This window comes from Peromyscus eremicus, chromosome 19 (genome assembly GCF_949786415.1).
Source record: "Peromyscus eremicus chromosome 19, PerEre_H2_v1, whole genome shotgun sequence".
Classification (NCBI taxonomy): Eukaryota; Metazoa; Chordata; class Mammalia; order Rodentia; family Cricetidae; genus Peromyscus; species Peromyscus eremicus.
The window spans coordinates 52,688,807-52,715,167 of NC_081435.1; the positions used below are offsets into that span (position 1 = coordinate 52,688,807).

General features: G+C 45.1%; 1 protein-coding gene across 2 annotated transcripts in view; it reads left to right on the plus strand.

Annotated features, from left to right (window-relative positions):
• Positions 1-26,361, plus strand: part of Nedd4l (NEDD4 like E3 ubiquitin protein ligase) — a 338,079-nt gene that overhangs the window by 80,264 nt on the left and 231,454 nt on the right. The window lies entirely within an intron of this gene.

Here is a 26,361-nt window from a genome sequence, read left to right on the forward strand (position 1 = left end):
CTTCTTATAAGGCCACTAATCTCATTCGTGAGGGCTTCACCCTTATGACCTGCTCACCTCTATGAGCAAGCGTTACCAGTATGAGTCTTTCTCTGTCCCACCAGCTCCCAAATAATGACACGGAGACTTTTTTATTAATTATGAAAGCTCAGCCTTAGCTTAGGCTTCTTTCTAACTGGCTCTTGTAGCTTAAATGAACCCATTTCTGTTAATCTACATGCTGCCACATGGCTCATGGCTTTTACCTCTCCTCTTGTAAGTCCCGCTTCCTCTCCATCTTCTTTGATGTCTCCCCCATGCCTAGATTCATTTCTTTTCTCTCTGCCAGAAGTCACCCCTAACCTCTTCCTTTCCTGCCATTGGCCATCCAGCTCTTTACCAAGCCAATCAGAAGGCACCTTGACAAAGACACATCTTCACTGTGTACAAAAAGATTGTTCCACAACAATTACCTGGAGAGCTTAGGATTTCAACCTAAGAATTTGAGTCTCTCACAGACAGGATAAGGGACCATATGGTTGCTGACATGATGCCACAGATTCTACAAGGACCCTGCTGGCTGACATCACAGGTACTTCTGAACCCTGTGTACTGAGGTCTTGGACATCCTTTTCTGTCCCCAAAGCTCTGCCTCCATGTGACTTAATCCACCCAGAGAAGCTACAGTGTTCACACTCACCTCTGTTCACTTAATGCGCTTGGCCATTTAATGGTACAGTTTAGACTTGGATGAAACCTGATAGATTTTTATTTTAAAAGATAATATTTTATCAGACATTGTCCATATTCTAGATGTGAACTGGGGAAAAGAGAATAATTAGGCTACAGTAGGTTTCCTTCTTATTTGTACCAAAGGAGGCATGTAAGCACATCTGTCAGTATCTTCAGTGTATGTGTATATTTTGGGAGCATAGAATTAATTAACTGAAACTTTGATGACACGCAGAGAGAAACAGTGCTGATATATTCAGAACAATCATTTTATCAGTTTTGTGAATGTAATCAGAAAATAAATATTTAAAGTAACACACATCTATGAGAAATAAGCAAAAAGAAAAAACACAGAGAAGAGGGAGCTAGGGATGTAGCTCAGTGGGTAGAGCACTTGCCTAGGATGCATAAACAGCAGCTGGAGTTTGATTCCCAGCACTGCGTAAACCAGTGTGGTGGCACAGGCGCTGATTTGGGAGGTGGAGGCAGGAAGATCAGAAGTTCAAAGTCATTCTCAGCTACATTATAAGTTCAAGGCCAGCCTGAATTACATCAGACTCTGTCTCAAACAAACATACACTACAAAGAACAAGGCACAGAGTGAGAAACCCTAGTTCTGGTGACTCTCAGAGGCAGACGAAGGACAGGATGGTTTCTGTTGGCATTGTGGAATGGTCGATACAACCAGTTTGGGTCCTAGTGGAGCCTCAGATCGATAGTTGAGACACCTGGGCCCTAGGAGTCTTGCTCTAGGATGTGCATACTCATCCGTCTTCTTGGTTTCCAAAGCTGGAGTAGGGGTAAGGGGGGAGGGGTGGGACTCCTGAACCCACAGCTGAACTTCTAAGGCATGGGGTGTCAGTGATGTGGGTGAGAGTGGATCCAGGTGAGGTTGATGAGCTGTGCGGGTTTGGCCTTAAGAGTTTCCTATAAAATTTATACTTACCTTTATATTTTGCCTGCCTGGATGATAAATGCTGGTGTACAGTGTTCATTGTACTGGACAAGGTCAAGAGCTGAGGCAGGGACCCAGTTAGGGAGGGGGCTGTCTGGGTCCTCTTGGGGAGAGATTTGGGCAGCCTGGGTTAGGATTGGAGCATCTGCAGGTTGCTAGAGCAGTGATAAACCAGTACTCAGCCCCACAGAGCTCTGGACCAGCTAGGGTCAAGGTGTGTGGTTTTACAGCTGCTGTGGAGAAGCTTTGGGGGAGGGAGACATATGGAAGATTCTGTTGCAAAATCAAGGACTTCTCATGTCTTGGTGAACAAATTTGCTACTTGATTAGCATTACAATTTCTGATCCCACTGTTCACTTGCAAAGAGCCATCAGAAGAGAACATTCATAGTCTGTCATGTCACAAAACTGGATTGGTGCTGTCTGCTGTGAAAATTCCAATCAGCTGGCTTCTTTGTGTAAAAATCAATGGATCCTTTTGTCTGTTCCTTTCCATTTTTAGTGGTGTATTCTCCATGGTTCTCTCTGAGGAGGAATGTCCTGGCATAATCTATGTTTTTTTGCCACAGAGTTGTACTGCTCAATGCATCCTTTGTGCTGGCCTGGGCTGCTCTCAGGTCTCTGCTGGAGGAAAAACAGGTGTAGTGGCCCTGGCTTTGAATTGTTGCTTGCTTTTCTGAGATTACCAGTAACTTTAAAGGAAGTATTGAGAATGTCATTTGGTCCAGTTGACCATCACTTTATCAATAATGTGGCTCTGATGGGAGTGATGGGTGGAGGGTGGCTTTGTGGGTTGATGGCCCTGGGGGAGAGACCCAATTTCCCTGTGGCAAACCCACCATGTTTTGACCTTTAGGTGACCTCTTTGAGCCTCAGTTTCTACAAGTTTAAGAGAATAGACTCTCTGACAAGCCCTGGGTGGGAGGATGTACCTGAGTAGAACCAACCTATTATAGCAATCAAGTTTGTCATGGACATGGCTTTGGTTCTCAAGCTAGTTATCGTGAGGGGGATTGGCAGTCACCCTCCCTCCTGTTGCTGATTATATTGTGTGTCACCTTGCATGGGAAGGAGAAAGTGCTTTAAAAATGGGTGAAGCAGTGTAAGTTGTCCAAGTTGGAGATCTGGAGATGTAGCTCAGTCATCAGAGTGCCTGCCTAGCATGCAGGAAGCCCTCTGTGCTTGACCCCCAGCATCACGTAGAACTTGGCATATATAACCCACACCTATACTCCTAGCATTTAAGAGGTGGGATGATCAGAAGTCCAGGGTAATCCTTGACTGCAAAGCAAGTTCAAGTCCAGCATAGGCTGCTTGAGACCTTGTTTCAAAAATAAGATAACAGTAAATTATCAGATTGGGGAACATAGGATCTCTTCATTAGTAATATCACAGAAGCCAGTGTGTTAGTTGGGATGGAATTTTTAAAAAAGGCATTTTGAGTTATATAACCAAACAGTACCAAATTCTGCTAATATATTGGCGTAGGCTAACAACAACATGAAATATTGAACCTTCCTTTTAAAGGCGTTTTGGTCTTTTGAAAAGAGTAGAGTGCTAAATCATACCAGTTGGTGATGATTGATGCTGATGGGAGTGCTCTTTCTCTGAGTCGGAGAGCAGGAGCTGATTTTCTGATTGTTTGTGCAAATAGCATAGTTAGTGAGAAGAAGTTCTAGAAGCCTAGCATAGTGGCACATACCTGTAATCCTAGTATCACAGGACCCTGTTTCAAGAAACAAACAAGCAAACATATCAAAACAATTTATTGACTCTTAAAAGCTAGTATTGTGACAATTTTTGTGTATAAATGAGGTACATATTAATGTCTGTGAATATGTACATGGTATATATAGTATGTCTGTGTACATATTTAGACATGTATACAATATTTACATATATATACATATGTCTAATCTAGCCACATCTCTATATAAGTCTAACTTATCTAAACCATCCATTAGTTTAAATATACTAATAATATAAATATTTGAAAAATTTCCATAACCTGTTCCCAGTTTACAGACTTAGAGTGAAATGTGAGATAGCCTTAGGGGATTATCTTTGTCATCCTTTTGAGATGTTTGGTCAGCTGGCATGGACAGATATTCCTGTGACATTTCAGAGCCTGGCACATGGACTCACAAGAACTCCAAACCCCAGAGGGTTGCTGAATGACAGAGCTTGAAACTCAAACTGTGCAAAAGAAGTTTCTGGGATATTCACTTCCATTGTGCTTTGTAGAAACAACTATCTTTTCTGTATTTCTCATTTCTGGCTTAATAATGTCTATGCATTTAGGAAAGTGTCTTTTTTTTTTTTAAGTTTAAGAAGCTTGGCATTTCTGTGGGACTCCTAACAGTAGGAGCGGGTGTGTGTGTGTGTGTGTGTGTGTGTGTGTGTGTGTGTGTGTGTGTGTCTGACTCTTTTGCCTGCTCTTGAGACTCTTCTCCTCCTATTGGGTTGTCTTGTCCAGCCTTGATATGAGCACTTTTGCCTTGTCTTGTTGTATCTTGTTTTGTCCTTTTCGGCTGTTGTCTCTTGGAGGCCTGCCATTTTCTGAAGAGGAATCAGGAAGGGAGTGGATCTGGGTGAGAGGGGATGTAGACGGGGTGGCTAGGAGGAGTGCAGGGGGAACTGTAGTCAGGATGTACTGTATGAGAGAAGAATCTATTTTCAATTTTAAAAAAAGAGAATCATCTCAGACATGTATGTAGGTGCTATTGGCCTACAAGTGACTTTGGATCAGCATGGATACTTCCATGTGGTTGGGGACAAGGCCATGTGCACAGTGGATGTATTCCTGGCTGGTGGTCAGGAGACCTGGCTCTTTGTCCTGAGCTGGGAGATGCTGTGTGTGTGTGTAGATCCCTCTGAATCCTAGGCACTGCCCAGGCTCCTAGTGTCGTTTGTTCTCCAGGATATTTATATATTATACTCTATTAACTCATAGGGACACTAGGACTTCATCGTGGACCTAGAGGGTCAGACAGCTGATAAATAACTGTATACTCCTTTTAAAAAATTAACTTTAAATTTTGTATTTTATGTGTATGAGTCTATAAGTATGTGTGTGCGCACCATGTGTGTGCAATGCTGGGGGAGACCAGAAGAGGGACTCCTGGGACTGGAGTTATAGACAGTTGTGAGCATCCCTGTAGGTGCTGGGAATTGAATCTGGGTACTCTAGAAAAACAGCTCTTAACACTGTCCCCTATAATTGAATACTCTTGACCCCATGCCATAACGTTGGAGTCAGCCTCGTTAGAGGACTTGTGGTATGTCAGCCATAATACCTCTGCCTTTACCAGAAATTTCTATCCTGCAACTAAGTATATATGAAAAAAGGCCCCGTTAGTTTACTTTTTAGTTTCCTTTATCTGCAGTAATGGCAGCAGGCTCTAGGGCAGACTTTTCAGAGATTGGTGTCCTTTTGTCTTACAAACCCAGTGTAAATAACCAAGACGTTTTGCTTTAAGTTAGCAAAATATGCTAACCATAGAGAGCATTCAGCAGAGGTACATGTCCTTGGGAAGTTGGGTGGCCCATGTCTGCCTCGTGTTCGGTATCATGAGATGATGAGTGTGGAGGATAGTAAATGAAGGTGGGTGGCAGGAGGCTGAGTACTGTCTGCTAAAGGCTGTGCATTGAGTGTTCAGCCCTTTATTTCATTTATGTATTTTTTAAACAAAATATCGATTATATCAAACCCAATAAATTCCTTTGGTTCGGTTTCGGTGTTGACCTTTTGACATTGCAACATGATGTTGTGATCTACAGTGTTCATGCTCAAGCACTTGCAGTCACGGTCCAAGAACAATTGCAAAAGAACTTCAGAATGTTTTAAGCACTCCAAATTCTATGACTTTGTGTTGGGCTTCATTTATGGCTGTCCTTGACCTCATGTGGGCTACAGGGTGTGAGCTGGACACATCTACTGTCACTGGGCAGTTGACAGACAGGCTGGAAAAAGGCTGCTGCTGTCTGAGGAAGAAGAGAGGGACAGAAGCTAGCCATAGGATTTTGTAGGTCTGGTCTTACGAGGTCACCAATAAAGTTCTAGGTTGTTCCAGCATCTGAAAAAGAAAGCGCTCAGTTATTATTCCATGGAAAGAGACATTTTCCCTGTGGTCTGGATATTATTGCATCATAGTTTTCCATTTGATAGAACTATTAGACATATAAGACAGTTCAGCCAGTAGCTTGTTGTTGCTGTAAGAGTGTCTCAGATCCCATTTGTTTTTGTTTCTTTGGGCAAACCCAAACCAGAAAACGTTCTTCCATCAATGCTACTTCATGGCAGTGATGAGCTGCTTACTGATCATAATGAGGATGAGCAGTAGTACTCCACTCCCAGCCTTTTTTAATAGGCTAATTTATTCTTAAGGGAATTGTGTTAATCTCTTGGAAGCATCGTGGAGTTCTGAGAGGAGGCGGCTCCATTGAGAAACCAGCTCGGAAGGGAGTGGGGAAAATGTGTGTCTTGGGGTTGTAGCCCCAGTCTCACAGACAAGGGAACGCGTGGATTTGGCATTGAGAAACCGTGGGAAAATGCTGCTACTCTGTGTCAGCTGTGTTGGTTTCTTTTCTGTTGCTGTGATAAAATGCCATGGCTAAAAGTGACTTATGGAACAAAGAGTTTATTTTGACTTCTTGGACCGGAGGATTGAGTCCATAACGTCAGGGACCACATGGCTGCAGGCAGCCAGAGCAGGAAGCTGAGAATTTATACTTTGAACTGAAATCATGAAGCAGAGAGAACCAACCGGAAGTAGGGCTGGGCTGTGAGCTCTCAAGACATACCCCCAGTGACATGCTTCCTCTGGTAAGGCTGTGCCACCTCCCTAAATGGTGCCACCATCTGGGAGTTGGGTGTTCAGATCCCAGAGCCTCTGGAGGGTATTTCTTATTTACTCCACTACATCACCTGGAAGTATTCAATCTGGAGGCAAATTCCACTATGATACATCTCGGGCATTGGTGTGTGTGTTCTGCATTGTTTTAATCATAGAGCAAGTTCTAGAGTTAGCTGCTAATCATCAGTTGTATTCGTCATTTAATGACTCAGACAACATTTTCCCTTTTTTGGGCGGGGGGGGGGGGCTTTGGAGTTTCAAGGATTAAATGTCAAAATGTCAAAGCACCCGTCACTTAGTACTACATAACAGTACTCTGGTGGTTGCTGGAGTGATGTTAGTTGCTGCGGCTGATTTTTCTTTTTTTTTTTTTTTTTTTTTTTTTTTGGTTTTTCGAGACAGGGTTTCTCTGTGTAGCTTTGCGCCTTTCCTGGAACTCACTCTGTAGAGCAGGCTGGCCTCGAACTCACAGAGATCCGCCTGGCTCTGCCTCCCGAGTGCTGGGATTAAAGGCGTGCGCCACCACCGCCCGGCGGCTGATTTTTCTAATACTCTTAAATGGATAGTGAAAAATGAGCCTTTCCCCTTGATGAATCGCCTTAAATATTTACCTCTTCTGATTTGTCTGATGCTCTGTTGAGAGGTTTGGAGAAATGATCTCTGAATCTTTCAGGGCTCTGCGTAGATTTTGCCACACTGTCTGTCTGAAATGCCACGTCTACTTTCACCCCTCCAAACAGAGTCCCTCCCTGGCCCCCACATAGCCACATAGCATGGCTTTATTCTTTTTACTGGATGTCAGTCAGGTGGTTTGGGAAAACATACTTTTGTTTTTTGCATTTATTGATGAGCTTGCTGTTTCCCACAGACACCAGTGGAAACGGTTCTACTTTGGGATCAAGACTGAGGAACCAAACAGTCTAATCAGTGAATGGGCTAATGAATAGATAGTTCTGAAAAGATGAACTACAAATGGCTCATAAATATAGGGAAAAATGTTGACCATCCTTAGCCATCAGGGCCATGCAGGCTAAAACCACATTGAGATTCCATCCACCTCAGTCAGAATGGCGATCATCAGAATATAGCAGCAGATGCTGGTGAAGTTGTCAGGAGAGAAACCCCCCCATCCCCCCCCCCCCACACACACACACACACAGTGCTGTGGGAGTGTAGGTCAGTCCAGCCATTATGGAAATCAGTAGAGAGGCTCCTCAAAATTCTAAAACTAGAAATACCTAATATGACCCAGATGGACCATTTCTGGCTGTGTAAGCAAAGAACTCTAAATCAGCCCATCACAGAGATGCTTGCACATCCGTGTTGTCTGCAGCTCCTGTCCCCCCAAACCGAGTCATGCAGATGGTGAGCGCATAGAGAAAATGTAGAAAATGTGGTATCTATTCACAATGGAGTTCTTTTCAGCCATAAAGAAAAGTGAAATCAAGATGGGGAGATGACCCAGTGGATAAAACCCGAGATGTGTAAGCATGGGCGCCTGACTTCGGATCCGCAGAGCCATCTGAAGTCAGACATGGCAGCAAGCTTCTGTCATCCTGGTACTCCCACAGTGGGGTGGGAAGCAGGGACGGGGCAATCTCTGGAAGCCTAGAGGCTACCTAGCCTGTTGGATGGAGCTGCGCACCAGAGACCCTGACTCAAGGTGAGAGACAAGGACTGCCCCCTGAATTTGACCTGACCTCTCCCCATGATTATTTACATGTACGGGGGTGGCCGGTGGGAGAGGAAGAGGGACAGAGAAGGAGAGAGTAAGGGGAAAACAATCAAATTGTTAGTTGCAGAGAAAATGGATAGCATTGGGGTAGAGCCAGACTCAGACAAACATGTCACATGTTTTCTCTCACGCACAGATCCTAGATTTTATGTAGACACAAGTGGGATTGTTATTCCACAGGGAATAGATGAGAATATGAGGTGGGGGGAGAGAGGGAGGGGGAGTGAATATAGTCCAGGTATGTGATGAATTTGTATGGAATTATTTTTATGAAACCCACTTTTATGTCCAGTGAATATACATCAAAAAATTAAAAGTAATTTTTAAAGAGCTGGAGTGGGCAAGGTACTTCCTAGTTTTTTATGTAAAGCCCAGCATCTTCCATACTGAGTCAGCATCCTTTTTCTCCCCAGAGGGTGGGACAGAAGTGCACTTGTCTTAGAGAGTACTGGGAGATGATGGGAAAGTGTCTAGTTACTGGAGTTTTGGGTAGGTCCATGCTTGTTAGTGATTGGCCATGTTGGGGAGGAAGAGAAGCCTGGCCACAGAGGACCCTGAAGTGAGGTGTTCAGAAACAATTGAAGGTGCCCATGTTCGGTGTGGGTGTAGATGTTGATGGAAACATCATTTCTGGACCAAGGATGCTGCAGGGACCTTGGTATCATCTAGGATGATGCAGGGTTTGGGTCAGAGAGAAAGATGATGCCAAATACCTGTCACTTGTGAAGAGGGAAGGAGCCCTGTGATGATGGTGAGGGGAGGTGGGTAAGGAAAGAGAATGGATATGGTGGCTGTGGTGGAAAGTGCCAATGTGGGGGTAAGCCGTGGCCTCAGGAACTGCCCTCCTGGGCCCTTCTTCAGAACCAGGCTTCGGTTGGTTTGTAAGTGTTCGCTGTGTAAACACGGGAACTAAGTTCGGTCTTCACAGAACCCATGTAAAACAAAACCAGGCTCCTGTCACCCCAGCATTTAGGAGGAAGAAAGAGGAGATCCCGGGGCTCGCTGGGCAGACAGTTTAGTTAGTGAAATCTGGGTTCATCCAGAGACTCCCTTCAAAAAAAATAAAATGGAAAGCAATTGAGTAAGGCACCCGCAGGTACACATGTGCGTGAGGACATACGAAAGAAGTGGCGGGAGCCATTTGGGAGTGATGATGAGGTGGTGTCGGGGCTGGAGAGGCAGCAGATGGGACACCGTAGTGCATAGCAAGGTCATGGTGGGCTCTTCCTGTGTAGTCTCTGGTTCCACACACCCAGGGGTCTGATACTTTGCTCTTGGCATCTCATTATTAATAATTCTTGACCAGGGCTTGCCATTTTTATTTTGCATTCAGCCCTGAAGGTTCTGTATCTGTGTTTAAAAATTGGGGAGTATGATGGGGGACCTGATTAAGAAGGGTGCATGGTGAACACACCAGGCAAGTGTAGACTCAGGTTCATGTGAATAGCCTGATGACCAGGAGACTAGGTTTAAGTAAAGGGAAAATTATTTCAAGTGGATGTGTGGTGGCCAGCACTGTTAGCCTAGTGCTCGGGAAGGCTGAGGCAGGAAGATTAAGAGTTCAAGGCCAGGCCCTGTCTAAAAATAAAAAGTAAACTCAAAGGAAGGTTGCGGTGGGGTGTGTGTGCTGCCTTTGGTTACAAACGTGAGTTCCCTGGGATGCCTTGCTGGTGGTTCAGGTAGAACTGTTCTCTGTCAGAGAGCTGTCCTATGCCTAGGGGTATATTTACCACCACATCCTAGCTTCTGCCCAGCAGATGCAAGTGGCATGTAAAGATAGTAAAAACCATCTTTACACAGTGCCATGCTTTCCTTTTGGGGTGTAAACCCACCCCCACTCCCAGTTGCAAAGCCTTGCTCTAAAAAGGCCTGAGCTCGCTCTCTTCGGTCTAGCCTCAGCCTCTTGCAGCCTTTGAGCTTAGGTGGTTCTCTTTTTAAGCCTCTGCATGGTGTCTCGTTGTCCTAAAAGTGAACATGCCTGCTTTGAATGTACGTGTTAGCAGTTTTCAGTCATAGGTGATTTTAATTTGAATATGGTGGTGAAGGCCATAAGCAATTGTTTTAATGTGTATTTGTTCCTGGTATATTGTGGAACTGACTCCTCCTGCCCTCTGCCTGGTTGTCCAGTTTTGTTCTCTCTTGAGGGTCAGAATGCCTATGACCACCCTTTATTGTGCCTTTTCATTGGCACCAATTTTATCCCTCCTCCGAGAGGTCTCCACCATTGGCATCTTGGATGTATGATCCAACTACTGTGTGCTGGACATGCTCCCAAGAAGGAAGGAGGGGTCGAATTTGCTGGTCAAACTGTGCTTGGCCAAGAGTGTTGGGCCCAGGAGTTCACCTCTGCCTCCCCTCCCTCCCCTATCACCCTTCTGAACAGTGTCATGACTCTGAAGAGTGTTCTGTGATACACTGTTGTATATCTTGTGTATTAGTTCGTTGATTGTTACAGCACTGTTCCCTTCTTGCAACAAGCAAAGACCACATGCTAGGTGACTTGTCACAGGTGAACTTCTCAAAGTTCTGCTACCAGGTTGCCTCCTGGGCCACCTCTCTTAAGGTCTTTCTTTTTAGACGGCACATGGCTACCCCCCCACATACACACACACACACACACACACACACACACACACACACATACATCCTCACCCTCACTTCATCCGTGTATGTGACCTTGGTGTCTCTGTCCAAATTTCCTCTGGGAATGGCACCAGTCACACTGGCGTAGTGGCCTCTAGATGACCTCAGCCCCTTACTTAATCGCTGTACTTAAAGGGCCTATCTCCCAAGTGCAGTCAGATTGTGAATACTGGCGGTTAGCATGTTGACGGGTGAATTTTGAGAAATACTTTAGAAAATACTACCTTAAAATGTACATGTGTGGGTATGCATGTGCCACATTGCTTGTAAGTCAGAGGACAACATGTGGAAGTTGCTTCTCTCTGTCTACCATGCTGGCTCTGACGATTGAACGTTGCTTGTCAAGCTTGATGGTAAACACCCTTGCCTGCCAAGCCATCTTATTTATTAAATGTGAGGGGACTAATTTAGCCCACAACTTAATTTTAAACTTTTTTAAAGAATACACCTATGCACAGAAGATCCTTGAATCTTCTTAGAAGACGATGAGCCCAATGGTCTGATATTCTAAGATTTTGTTGCTTGATTGCTTCTCGGAGTTGTTGGAACTGAAATGTCTCTTGGCAGAAGGATGGCCTCACACTTGAGAGGAACTTGCTGTGTTTGTCCTGATGGCAGCCGTGTTGACCCTTTTTTCTTCCAAGGAAGAAGCTCACAGCCAGCTTATGTTTGCACAGGCTGAGAGTGACAGAGGAAAAGCGCTGCAGAGTGAAGATGAACTATTACGAGGGTTTAAGAATGTCCTGTCAACATTTACCAAAGGAGGAGGGATGTGGACCGCTGATGTTATCTTCCTGGGACTCTTCTGCCTCTGCTCTGATTGCGGTTGGAAGAGGGCATCTTGGCAAGACACCTGAACTCTGGTGTCCAGTTAGAAGGCTCTTTAGGCACCTGGGATGTGATATGTACAGGTCATAAGGCAGGCGTGGTTCAGAGGAGGGGACCCAGTGTGCACTGCTCTTGGGAGTAGAATTAAAATTGCAGTTCTCTGACCTTGCCGTCCACTAGAGGAATGCTACCAGGCTGTAGGCAAGGCTCAGGTAGATGCTTCAGACCACACTGATGCCCTTGACTCTCCTGCCTCCTTCACTTTCCTTGTGTAGAATGTTTTCCTGAGAGGAACATCTTACCTCCAAGGGACGACTGATGCGGGGTAAGATTCTTCTCAGTGAGAGAGAATGGCTCTCCTTCTGCAGTATTAACAACTCTATAAGTTATAATAATTTTATATTGCCTCAAGATGCTTTTACAAATCTTTTTAACTGTAAATCTGTGTGATATGTGTATGTGTGTGTGCACCTTTGTGTGTTACACATATGCCATTCCATGCGTATGAAAGTCAGAGGACAACTTTAGATGTCAGTCTTTGCCTTATCGCTTATTTCAGACAGAGTCCTCGGTTCGCTGCTCTTGCACCAGGCTAGCTGGCCTCTGAACTCCCCGGGATTCTTCTGTCCCCATTAGTGCACTACTGTCCCCAGCTACATGGTTTACGGGGATTCGAACTTAGGTACTCACTGAGCCGCCTCCCCGGCCCTTCTGAACAGTTTTGCAGTGCTAGGGATCAAACCCAGCTATTCAGGCTTGCTCAGTAAGCACTCTGCCATTCCACCCCAGAGCCACGTCCACAGCTCTGCCTCAAGGTCTTTGCGCTGTTAATTCATCCTCAAGGTGGTTTACTTAGCATGCGTCTTTCTCCAGGGATCCTGGGCAGACCTCCTGGCGGTGAGCTTTATTCAGCAGGCGCAACCCTGAAAGGGCCTGGTTGGTGTTCTAAATGCAGATGTTGTTTGGGGAAGTAAATTAAGAAAACGGACAGACTGAAAATGTACAAGCACTGTGAAGGTTGTGAATCTCTTTCCTTACTGGTGGTGAGAGGGAAGTGGGTATCTTTGAACGCTTATCAGGGTCTACGTGGTTTGGACCTGGTCAGGCTCCTTTGGAGTTTTCAGTGTTGAGGCTCGCTAGAGTATGTTTGAAGGAGGGGTGTGTGTGTGTGTGTGTGTGTGTGTGTGTGTGTGTGTGTGTTTTCATTATGTCTCATTATTTGCCTGTTAAAACAATTTAATGAACTTATTAGTGGAATTGGCTGAACAACCTATCTCTCTGTGTCCCTAGGGCTAGCACCTTTTAGTTCTAGAATCAATACCTCCAGTCACCTGGTTTTTTTTTTTTTTTTTTTTTTTAACTCTGCTTGCCTGGACTATCCATGGTTCTGTTTTTGATAAAGAGTTCCTTTTGGGTTGAAACGGTTGTTGCTAGTGTTTAAGCAGAAAATGAAAAGCACTAATGACTTAGGCTGACAAGAAGCATTTTAGGCCTCAGGCAGCTGCAGGCACTGTGTATTTCTTTTCTGGGGAGCAGGGAAGGGACTGAGAACAACTCTTCAAGAGGGCTGTGGTGGCCTCTGTGGTGCTCTGGGTGGACTGTGGTAGCTGTCTTGGGGTTGAGCACACCGCTTGGCTAGCTTGGGTGGCCGAGGTTAGTCCAAAGTCTAGCAGGAGACTTACCCATCCTTGGAGGACCTTGATCCCATGGACAGTGTTCTAAGTGTCTTCCATTTGCTGTGACCTTGTCTCACTCCCCTTTCTGCTCCAGGTGAGTGAAAAGAATCCTGATGCCCCAGTTAGAGAAGGACTTTGAACTTTGACTTTATGGGGAGTTCAGGCCACATCGCAATGAAGCAGAGAGATTGGAATCTAACTTATTTTTAATAGGCCTCTAAGAGACTTCATAACTTGGCTGTTACTGCCTGAAACTAACAGCCTTGACTTGTGGGAATCCTTCCTATTTCAAACATGCATTCCACGGTGCTTGCTTCAAATGATTCTTAACCTTTGCCTGTTCGTGGCTCTCCCTGGCCCCAGGTTTGGAGCTGGGCCGAGGGTTATTGACCTTGGACAGTGCTGTTGTTGCTACTCGGCCCTCCACAGCTTTCTCCCTTGCTCTGCCCTGCCCTCTGTTTCCTGTCTCTTTCGTGTTTGTCTGTCTTCCTGTCAGTGCTTAGCACCCTTTCCTGTTTCTCCGTCATGCAGCATGGCCTGCTTCAGGAAGGAGTGGTAGTCCTGAAATGCACATTTCTGTTGCAGAGATGATACTTAATAGTGTTTGTTAAGTCGAGGAGTGAGGGTCCAGAGTCAGTAGGAATATACGGAATTCACCATGACTGGGCAATTCACAGGATGGTTCGGAAAGATGAAGCTGTGTTGCTAGGTAAGCCAGTAAGGAAGCTCAGTATAGTGTGTGTGAATGTAGATACGTGCTCGTGTGCGGGATGCCTGTGTATGCATACGTGTGTGCATGCATGCATGTGTGTCCACACAGATATACTTGCCTGTGCAAGCACTGTGGAGGCCAGAGATTGACCTCCTCTATAGCTTTCGGCCTTAACTTTTGAAGGAGAGTCTCTTCACTTTAACAGGAGCTCAGCATTCTGACAAGATTGCCTTGGTCTTGTATTAAGTTCCATTGATCAATGTGTCTATTTTTAGGCCAATACCATGCTGATTTTTTATTATTATAGCTCTGTCTGTAGTACAGTTTGAGGTCAGGAATGCTGATACTTCTAGCAGTTCTTTTATTACTTGGGATTGTTTTAGCTGTGTGTGTTTCTGTATGAAGTTGAAGACTTTCAATTTCTGTGAAGAATTGTGTTGGAATTTGGATGAGGATTGCATTGAATCTGATTGCTTTTTATCAAGATGGCCATTTTTGTATTATTAGTCTTAGTCATCCATGAACAGGGAGATCTTTCTGTCTTCTGATATTTTCTTCAATGCCTTAATGTTTTTATTATACAGTCTTTGCCTTGCTTGTAGAGTTCTTCCCTACCCACCCATTTTTTTTTTTTGAGGCTATTGTGTGAAAGGCACTGTTTTCCTGTTTTGTTTATTTTTTCCCTCAGTCCATCTGTCATTTGCATACAGGAAGGCTACTGAGCTGTAGAAGTTAGCTGCTGGCGTCTTTAGGGTCTTTCATGCATAAAATTTTATCTCAAATAAAGATACTTGGACTTCTTTCCTATGTATATCCCTTTAATCTCCTGCAGTAGTCTACTCTAACTAAGACTTCACGTCCTACATGGAATAGATATGGAGAAAGTGGGCATCCTTGTCTTACTCAGGATTTTAGTAGAAATGCTTTTGAGTCTCTCTCCATTTAATTTGATGTTAGCTTTGGGTTTGCTGTAAATCTGCTTTATTATGTCTAGGTGTGTCCCTTGTATCCCTAGTCTCTCCAGGACTTTTATCATGAAGGGGTATTGTGTTTTGTCAATGGCTTTTTTCTTCATCTAATGAGATGATCATGTGGTTTTTGTCTTTCAGTCTGTTTATGTGGTGGATTATGTTTATTGACTGACAGATGTTGAATCATCCCTGCATCTCTGGGATGAGGCCTCCTTGATCATGGTGAATGACCTTTTTGATGTATTGGATTTGGTATCCAAGTATTTTATTGAGAATTTTGACATCTATGTTCACAAGGAATATTAGCATATAATATTCTCTTTTGTTGTTGTTTGGTCTTTGTGTGGTTTTGGTATTAGGGTGATAGTGGCTATGTAAAAAGAATAAGAACTGTTCTTCAGTTTCTGTTTTGCAAAATAATTTGAGTTTTGTAGTTAGTTCTTTTCAAGAATTCTGTGCTGAATGTGCCCAATCCCTCTGTCTCTGGGCTTGCCTTGGGGGGGGGGGGAGAAGGAGTTTAAATAACTGCTTCTATTTCACTAGAGGCTAGGGGCTGTTTAAATTGTTTATTTTATCTTGATTTAACTTTGGTAGGTCATATATATCTAGAAATTTGTCCATTTCTTTTGGGTTTTCTAGTTTGCTGGGATACATATTTTTAAAGTATATCCTTAGGATTTTCGGAACTTCCTTAGTGTCTGTTGTAATTTTACCCTTTCATCTCTAGTTTTATTCATTTGGATCATGTGCGTGCGTGCGTGTGTATGTGTGTGTGTGTGTGTTTTAATTTAGCTAAGTTTCATTGATTTTTTTTTAAATGTTTTTATGTGTTTCTATTTCATTGATTTCAGCCATGACTTTGAGTATTTCTTCCCATGTACTTTTTGGGGGGAATTTGTCCTTGTTTTTCTCGACCTTTCAAGTGTGCTGTGACTCACGAACACACCTCTATGGAGACTGTGCCTTCACACACACAGTAATAGAGATCTTGTCTTGCAGTTTGAGGAAAAGCCAAATAAACAGCTTGACTTAGTTTTCACTAGAAATTAAAAAGAAGCTGGAGAGAGGACCATGGTTATGAGCAGGCACTGCTCTTGCAGAGGACCAAAGTCAAGAGACAGACTCACTGCCTGCAACTCCAGCATGTGCGCGCGCGCGCACACACACACACACACACACACAGCCCAAATACTGCACATTAGAACATAGAAAGAAAGAAAGAAAGAAAGAAAGAAAGAAAGAAAGAAAGAAAGAAAGAAAGAAAAGGGGTTGGGGATTTAGCTCAGTGGTAGAGCACTTGCCTAGCAAACGCAAGGCCCTGGGTTTGGTCTTCAGCTCTGAAAAAAAAAAAAATAGAGCATAGATAAACCCTTTAATATCAGGTGTTTCATAAGGAAACTAGCTAAGCTAATCCATTTATTTCTGCTTTACCTTTTTAAAAGCATGATTTAAAACATAAGGCAAGTTTCAGATAAGTGAGAAGGTGGAGGTTTTTCAGAGCCAAAGTCACCCAGTTAATATGTTGTTAACTTGTGTCTATGAGTTTGTCTCTGTAACAAAGTGGCATGGCTACATGCAGAGGCCGTGGACATGTTTGGTCTAGTCTGATGGCGGACACTCATATTTGAAGGAGATGAGATTGTAGAAGCATGTGTCTGTGAAATCATTGTGTCTCACAGGCTCACCTCCTCCCCAGGGCAAAGCTTGTGAAGGTTGAATGTGCTGTTTCCGGCTAAGAAGCAACTCCTGGTGTCATGCATCTGCCCACCTGCAGGCTTCCAGCCACAGGGCTGGAGAGAGGAGGAGAGGAATTAAGGCTATGTTCAAAGTCTGGGTTGGCTTTGGGAGTCTCTGGTTGCTTTAGTGATCTACAGCATCCTTGTAGTCTGGGTCTTTGGCTGGAGCCTGCAGCTTCCTTGGTCCACAGCACAGGCCCGTGGCTTTTCCACGTTTCTGATAAGTCCACTCAATTCCCTCTGCAGTGCTTCCTGAGGCCAAGATTGTCATCTGGCATTTGCCACATGGCGATTCTGCTTTCCCACGTGGGTTTATAATTCATTGCAGGGTTGGAGCTGGCTGGACCACTGAACATCTTTTACTTTCCCAGGCAGGCTTTCTTGTGACGTTTATATCCCAAAGTGATGAAGCATGAGCGTCGGCGTCCTTCCCAAGAGGAATTTTACATCTCGGCAGAGTGGGCTCCTCACCGTAAATCATTTTTGGAATAAGAATAGCAATAAACAGAACTCCCAAATGCTGTAGGCAATGGGCTTGTATTTCATTTCTATGTTCATAATAATTGGAGAGAAACTGTGAGGAAGTGTAAGCTGTGAATGACATGTTGCACCGTGAAGAAAGTGGGAAGCGTTCGTTAGTCCTGTGCTTTCTCTTGGAGACTTCCCAATCCTGTGCATCAAGTGCCCTGTGATTCTGCACTTCCTGCTTTGATGAGGGTTAGCTTCTCCTGTTTGGGTCTGAAAATGTCAACATTCAGGAATGAGGAGGAGGGACCCTGGAGCCCTCTGGTTCATTCCCTGCCCCTGTGGGTGTCTCTGGTAGGACGTCAGCCTTGCTCTCGGGCTAAGGCAAACTGAGGCTATCAGCAGTTCCCGGAGGCTACCTGTCCCCAGTGTGACTCAGCATAAGGACCCAGAGGTTCCCTCCCTGCTGAGAAGCACATCTGCTCCTGCAGCGTTCTCTGGATCGAGCTTTCTCCCCACTCCTAACAGAAACGACTTTGCTTTTGCTACTATCCTGGTCCCTTCCTGCAGAAAGAATATGCTTTGTGGTTTGTTTTATTGCTGTTTTTTATTTTTCTTCCCTAAAACAAGATTAAGCATTCAAATACTACCCCCCATGACCCTTTTTAAAGGTTATTTATTTCAAGTATATGAGAATTTTGCCTGCATGTATGCATGTGTACCATATGCGTGTCTAGTCCCAGTGTCTGAAGAAGGAGTTGGATCCCCTGGAACTGGAGTTACGGATGGTTGTGAACTACAGTGGTAGATACTGGAAACTGAACTTGGGTGCTTTGTAAGAGCAACAAGTGCTCTCAACCAGAGCTGCCATCTTGCCAGCCTCTCTTATACTACTGTAAATACACCTTTGTTCGTTTGGTCATTAACTGTCTTGACTACTTAACACATGTTTGAAGTTGTTAATTTGTTGGTTTTAAGTTTGAAGAGTCAAGAAGGCTTGTGGGGAGAAGTCTTCTCTTTCCTGCTACCCCTGTACCCAGAATCTGCCACCAGATTCTTGTGCTCTTACCAAGGTTTTTTTTGTTTGTTTTGTTTTGTTTTGTTTTTTTGAGACAGGGTTTCTCTGTGTAGCTTTGTGCCTTTCGTGGAACTCGCTTTGTAGACCAGGCTGGTCTCGAACTCACAGAGATCCGCTTGGCTCTGCCTCCCGAGTGCTGGGATTAAAGGCGTGTGCCACCACCGCCCGGCCTTACCAAGTTTTTATTATGAACTTGCAAGCAAATATTTGTGTGCATGGACTGCTTCCTCCTCTTCTTATATAAAGGCTGTCGTCCCTCACACAGTGTTCTGGGGTTTCGTTTTTTTGTTTTCGTTTTTTTGTTTTCGTTTTAATGTGCCAGTCTATTTTGGACTGTAGGTCACACCTGTATGTACAGAACACTGTCATCTTTTCTTAGGTCGGCTTAGTTCTATTGTATACATTTCATCCTATTAAAAAAAAAAAGGCAAACCAGTGGTGTTACTCTTAAACCATGGCACTTTGGTTTTGAACGTCATGCTGGTCCAGGCTTTTGAAATGAAAGTCCTTGGTCTGGACTTTGAATAGTTCAGATGGGTTACCCTGTCCTATTACTCAGTCCTATAAACCTTGAGATAAAATAAAAACCCCAAGGTTCTCCAAACCCTCCTTTTGTTTCTTCTGTCCTGCCTTTTATCCTCAAGTGAGCAATCAAGGGCACGCGCACACCACCACAAACCCAGCCTAGGCTGCTTGGCCCATTACCCAGTCTGGTGAGATCCTTCTGGATTCCGATGTCATCATCGGAGACCTTAGCCAGTCTGTAGATCCACTGCAAACTAGATTAGCCTCTTGTCTGTGTCCCCGTCTATGCTTTCCTGGCTTAGAGCGTCGTGCTGGGTGGATCCAATCACAGAACCTTAGGAATGGCCGCAGGACCTCGCTGGCATTTCTCATGGGTGTCATTTGGATGGGAGCTGGCGAGCGGACACAGTGGCACTCTTGTTAACTCTACTATAACTAACTATAACTTCATGGGGTCTTCTGGTCCAGAGAAGGAGTGAACCTGCTGATGGAAGTCCTTTCCCACTATGCTTGCAACATGTCAGGAAGCTGTTAACCCCTTCAGAACAGGAAGTAGTTTCCAGTGTTCCCTCCTGTAGCTAGAGTTTTCCTGCCTGGCCCACGGTTAGGACAAATCTCTCTCATCCGCCAGTCCCGAAGCTGCTCAGACCCAACCAAGTAAACACACAGAGACTTATATTACTTATAAACTGTATGGCCTCAGCAGGCTTCTTGTTATCTAGTTCTTATATCTTAAACTAACCCATTTCTATTAGTCTATAAGTTGTCATGTGGCTCGTGGCTTACAGTACCTTACATCTCGCTTGTCATGGCGGTGGCTGGCAGTGTCTCTCTGCCTCAGCCTTCCACTTCCCAGAATTCTCCTCTCTCCTTGTCCCGCCTATACTTCCTGCCTGGCTACTGGCCAATCAGTGTTTTATTTATTAACCCATCAGAGCAACACATTTAACACACAGAACATCCCACAGCACCCTCCTCCTTCTTTTATGTCAGTTCTTGGGATCCAACTCAGGACTTTGTCCATGCTAGGCAGGCACTTTGCCCGATGAATTATCCCCAGCTCTCTGTTATCGAGAGAGAGAGAGAGAGAGAGAGAGAGAGAGAGAGAGAGAGAGAGAGAGAGAGAGAGAGAGAGAGAGGGAGGGAGAGAGAGAGAGAGAGAGAGAGAGAGAGAGAGAGAGAGAATATGAATGAATGAATGTAGGTATGCACATGCTATGGTGACCGTTGGGAGGTCAGAGGACAACCTGTAGGATTCAGGGTTCTCCGTGCACCACATGGATGCCTGGGATTTAACTCAGACTTCCAGGTTTGACAGTATCTGTATCTGCTGACCTATCCCTGCTGCCCATTCCTCTTTTCAGTGCTCACTGTTTGTTGCTCACTCTCCTGCTTCCCTTTGCATCAGTACCATTTAGTCAACATCCCTGCAATCTTAGGTTCTCTGTTCTTTGCCAGAATCTGGGAGGACTCTCTTGTGGCGAGCCAGGTGAAGGGCACCTTGGGGCTCTCTGGGCATAAGAAGTTGGGTGTGTCTCATTATCCCCGTGAGCCGCTCTCTAGCCTCTGCTCCTGAGGGCTTCAGGAAGAGAGTTAGCTTAGAGAGCAGTGAAAAGAAAGGATGGGGAGAGTGATAGGAAGCTGTGGGGGTCATGGAAGAGGGACGTATGCACACACAGTTGTAGCCGTGCTGGCCGCCATAGGGCAGGCAGATGGCGGGCAAGCAAAAAACCAGTAGTTCCACAGAAGCAGTGGCTGTCATCAGTTGGACCTGTGTACAGTCTACAGCATCATGATTTTTTTTTTTCTTCAGAGTTGGGTTGTACATTTGTCTCTGTCATCCACCAGAGATGATTGGGAAGCATTTCTCTGTGACTGTGGGTGTGGTTTCATAGAGCTTGTGGGAAAGCCCGGGTGGCAGGTACCATCCCAGGGCCTCAGGTCCTGAAACTCACTGTCCCCACTTCCCTTCTTTCTGATCACAGTGGATCAGCACTGAATGGCTTCCAGCTGTAGCTCATGTGTGACTGGGTATTTAAGAAGGGGACCGCAGGTACCCCAGAACTAGAAAGTAATTACATTCTGAGTATGAACCCAGCAGCAAATGACGCATTAGTAGGAATAAAATCAAGAATTATCTATGTGGCTAAAGAAGCAGAGAACATCTGTGAGGCCAGCAGAGGTGATTTGGGTACCATCTGTAGGATGGAGGGGAACCCTTGTCAGTCATGTTGCATGGTCACAATAGGGCCTGATCATGGATGTGGGTGGCTGTCTGGAGTTTAAAAAGTAGACGCCTACAGAGGGTCCCATGCAGTGGGAAGCGCAGTACTTGAGAAGCAGCAGCAAGGAGCTGTGGAGATGGCCCTGAGCCCACACTTACCAGGCAGCCTGTGATGAACTGCAATCTACCCATAGATGGAGGATGCCTGTCATTGTGTCTTCACATCTGTGCAGAGGCTTGCTCTTCAGTGTAAGAGCCACTCTTGACACTGGGTCATGGTTCTTGGGTAGTCTTCTTACGTATGCCACCATGTAACCAGAGTCATGCTTCTTGTTGAATTTTATCTCCGAGGCCTGGGGCTGTCTTCTTGAGGGCACTCAGGAACTTGCCCCCTTCCCATTCCTTTTTATTTAGACTACACATTCCAACAAAAACCCAGACCTCAATTTTTTGTGAGAGGTCACTTACATCTGCCATGAAAAAAATGCATAATTTTAGATCTTGAGCTAAGAGGTTTGGCCTGTAACACAGTACTGTTGTTTACTGTGGTCATTTTTAGAACTGTAAACACAAGATGATTCTCAGTGATCTCACAGGAACTTAAAAATGTTTCCTGTCTTCTGATTAGAGGGACAAAAGAACCATTGACAAGCGGATCCTTGGAAAACAGTTTACAGGGACTTTAACCAACTCTCCAGTTAAAAAGAACTTTTAATTAACCAAAGAAAGCAACCATTTGAGTTGGAATGCTTGCCTACTTCTTCATTTCATGGGCCTCGGCTCTTCTGTAATCTCCGAGTCACCGGGGACTTGTGACATGTGACGATGTGATGTTTCTAGCTGGGATCACTGCGGAACTCCACTCCCACTCAGAAGAACTTGCTTGCTCTTTGGAGTTTCATGTATTCTGACCACCACGCACGTGTGCATTCCAGCCATGCTCCATATATTCCGACCAAGTACCATGATTGACAGGTCCTGGAGCTCTGAGCTATATCTGAAGCCCTCTTTTTGCTTTTTAATGTTGAAGCAAGGTCTCGCTAAGGGGCCCCAACTGATCTTGAATTTGCAATCCTCCTGCCTCAGCTTCCTAAGTAGCTGGAATTATAGGTCTGTTTCACTGGGGTTAGCTAGAACTGTCTCTTATCTATAGCAGGCTTTTTCTTTTGGGCCACCAACCAGCTCTCAAATCATGACACAGAGACTCACTACTAGTTGTGAGTGCTCGGCCTAGCTTAGACACATTTCTGGCTAGCTCTTTTAACTTATATTAACCTGTTTCTCTTTATCTGCCTTTTACCGTGGGGCTTATTGCCTTTCTTCCTTCTGTATATCTTACTTTCACTGCTTCTCCGTGTCAGGCTGACTGGCTTGGGTGTGCCCCTCCTTCTCTCCTCCTCCTCTGGTTCTTCTTTTCTCTCCAGCCTAGCTTTCTCCTCCTTTTATTCTGTCTGCCAGCCCTGCCTATCATTTCTCTGCCTACCTATTGGCTGTTCAGCTCTTATTTAGACTAAACAGGTGCCTTAGGCAGGCAAGGTGAAACAAATGCAACACATCTTTACATAATTAACCACACATCCTTACGCCATTAAACAAATGCAGCATAAACAAAGGTAACATACCATTACATAGTTAAAGTAATAGTCTGCAGCATAAACAAATTTAACACATCTTTGCCTAGTTAAAATAATTTCCACAACACCCACCCGTCCACTCACTCACCCACCCACCCATCCATCCATCCATCCATCCATCCATCCATCCATCCATCATCTTTTTGTGTGCATGAGTTCAGGCACACATGTGCCATGGTCCTGTATGTGATCATAGGAAAACCTTGAGTACTGGCTTTTGCCTTCTCCCTTGATTGAGATGGTGTGTCCTGTTGTGTGCACCTGTGAACACCACCAGGCAAGCTGGCCTTCCAGCATCTAGGGCTTGTCTTCTCTTTGCCTCACATCTCACCAGAGTAGCCCTGGGATGGCAGACATTCACTACCACAGCTGACTTTTGCTTGAGTCCTTGAGATTCTAACTCATATTTTCATACTTGCATGGCAAGTATTTTACATTATGAGCAATCTGCCAGCCTTAGAACTTTTACTCTGCCTAAGACACACACACACACTTGGATGGTGGCTGATGGGGCATATTTCTTGTCATTAGTACTGAGCTTACTTTCCACTCACACCTCAGCCTTCCACTTGATTTAACCTCAGCTGCTCGACTCTTTTCCCAAGGGATGGAGCTTAGGGGTGGAATGATGTAGAAAAGTGAAACGTGCCAAGAACTCAGGTTAACCACTTTGAGTGCCAGGCTCTGCTTTCCTCAGAGCCCAACAAAGGCATCTGGTGGTGTCCTTGCAGGAAGAAATGTCACGAGAGCACTTTGAAGGCATGGATTAACGAGTAGTCTGTTCTTTGTGCGATTCGAGGCAGGCTCAGTGTTCCTAGCGCCTGGATGACCCGGAAGATTGGTCAAAATTGGGACCAGCACTGCAGGAATTTGTCGGTTATAGCTGCAGAGCCTTTCTGAAGCAGATGCTGTGGCTGTGGCCGGTGCACCCTCACAGGACACCGTCAGTTCCCGGAAGACCACTTACCTTCTCTTGTCTTGTGTTTGGTTTCTCCTGCAGCACACGGTATGCTTGGCTTCTCCTTCCTTTTGAGGGTCCCCAGAGGCAGCGTGGAGGCAGTCACACTCTTCCCTCAACAGGTTTTAGTCACCTGGAGTTTCAATTCCAGCTTCCTGCCAGCCCTCTTCCTCTGAAAATTTTCCAGAGTGTCAACAGTTGTCAATAGCCCCAGTTGGGATTTCACCTGTTCTCTTGCTCCCTGCTTCCTTGTTCTGTGAATACTGTCGCCGACTTGGCGACCTCATTAGAATATTGTGCTGGACTCATCAGAAAGTTTCCAGTCTTTTCTTTTTTTAAAATTCTGTTTATTGTGTGTGCCTGCATGTACCATGGTGCATGTGTGGAGCTCAGAGGCCAACTTGGTAGATGTTGGGCCCAGGGAATTGAGCTCAGGTTGTCAGCTTTGGCAGCATGCCCGTGGAGCCATCTTGCTGGCCTCCATTCCCAGGCTGTGTCACACTTGTTAACTTAAACGTGTACAGTGATTTTTGACTTGTACACATGCAGCAAGCTATCACTGTCATTGGGCTCCAGAGCTATTAGCTTGCAGACATGCTGGTCTGGGAACGTGCGGTTAGATGAGTCTAGTCTCAGGTCGCTGAGTCCCACAGGTCATTGCTGACACATTAAGTTCTAATCCTTTCTCCCCTTCTGTCCTCTTTTACCAACACCCCCCCAACCCCCCCCCCCCCCCCCAAGAGCATGTCCACATTCCTGCAGTAATTCTCACACCGAAGGCTTGGCTGAAACTGAGGGTTAATTTTTAAGTGTGTTAGCTTCCTGTTGCTGTGACCAAAACTTTGAGATAATCAACCTAAAAAGGAAATGTATGTATGTGATGTATATATGTATGTGGTCCTCAGTTTGGGAAGTTTCAGTCTCCTTGTGTTGGGCATGTGGTGATGTAGTGCATTGTGGTAGGGAGTATGTAGTGGACAAAGTTGATTGGCCCCACCGCCCAGACGTCCCTTCACAGCTCTGCCATAGGCTGAGAAGCCTAGCCTTTACACATTGGCCTCTGAGGAAGATTCTGTGTTTAAAATTTAGCACGGGCTCAGTCTCATGCCTGTAGCTAGTCTCTCTCCATACCAACTTCTCATAACATGGTAGCTGTTTCTGTCCCCTTGTGCAGTGGCAGGGTGGGATGAGTGTCTTATGGCCTAGTCTTCAAAGTCACATTCTGTTACGCCCTCTCTATTCTACTGGAAAGGAGTTACTCAGCCCGAGGCCTCTACTGTGGTGGGTTGTGGGGAATGGAGAGAAGAGCACCAGGAATCCATGGGCATGTCGTCGGTGTTTCCTACACAGCTTGTGAAGGCAGAGTCCTCTTGGGCAGTTCCATTCAAGGACAGGCTTGCTCTGAAGAGCCATTTGCTTCCTTTCCCATGTTTGTTAGCTGTGCCTACTCGGTGTGAGGATGGCTGTTCTCTAACCAAGAAGTTCTCCTTGTATGGAGCCCTGAAGTTCCCGTAGCTTTTTCAGATATCTCTGTCCTGCAGCTTCACAGTGTTGTAGGGCTGAACTTGATCATGTGTTCTGTGTTGGACTAATCATGGCTGACAGCCATAGAAATAGTCCGGTGTGTTGGGACTTGGTATCACCGTTACTCTTTGAGCTGAATCTGGATCTGTAGTCCAGGCCTTGGGCCACTCCCACTTTTCACACTGTACCTTTCTCCTTTACCACTGACCCTTTCCACCTCTAGCCACTCCCATGGAAGAGATGACTCCCAGGTGATTGTAGGAGGACAGAGCGATGCACCTTGTCCAGTGGTGTGTGCCTGCCCGGTGCTAGTATCGTGCCTTGGATACAGTAGTTGAGTGTGACTTAGACAGAGTGGAGAACTGAGGGAAAAAAGTTAGAGAGCTGGCAGAATGTTCCTGAAATCTGCCAGGGAAGTGAAGAGTTGAAAAGGCTTAGAGGGTAGAGTTAGGGTAAAGGAGACAAAAAGGGACAAGAGACAGGATACAGAAGAATTGGCTATGACAGAAATGTGTGTGATATAGGGAGGGATATTTAGGATTCTTATTTAAAATGTAGGTAGGGAAGGGCTGTTACTTATTTGTACACACACATTGGCTACACACTGTTCAGAATATTCTGCACGGCACTACCGTAATTTCAATAGTTTCATCAGTGGTAACAATTGCATCACAGAAGCAGGAAGTTGATGGTGGGGGAGGCCCTACATGAGTGTCATAGGGAAGTAGGTAGCCTGTAGGAAATCTCTGTACCTTCCATGCACCTTTGCTGTGACCCTGGAACTACTCTTAAAAACAAACAAACAAACAAACAAACAAAAAACTACCAAAGTCTTCCAGAAATACATAACACAAAATCTTGTCTGAGATTGGGGGCAGGGATGCAAAGATGAATGATAACCTCTCGGGTGGTGGTTGCTAAATGGGCAACTTCCACGTGCTAGCTTACTCTCTCTAAAAAGTAACGAAAGCTGCATGACGTGAATGCAGTCTGTGGTTGAGAATGGCATTGGTGGTCTCTTTTCGTCCACATGTGGCCCCGTTGTATCACAGGTACCAACTAGAATTACAGATATATTCTAGGGTAAGGACGACATACATAAATAATCCAGAGGATAATGACCAAGATCG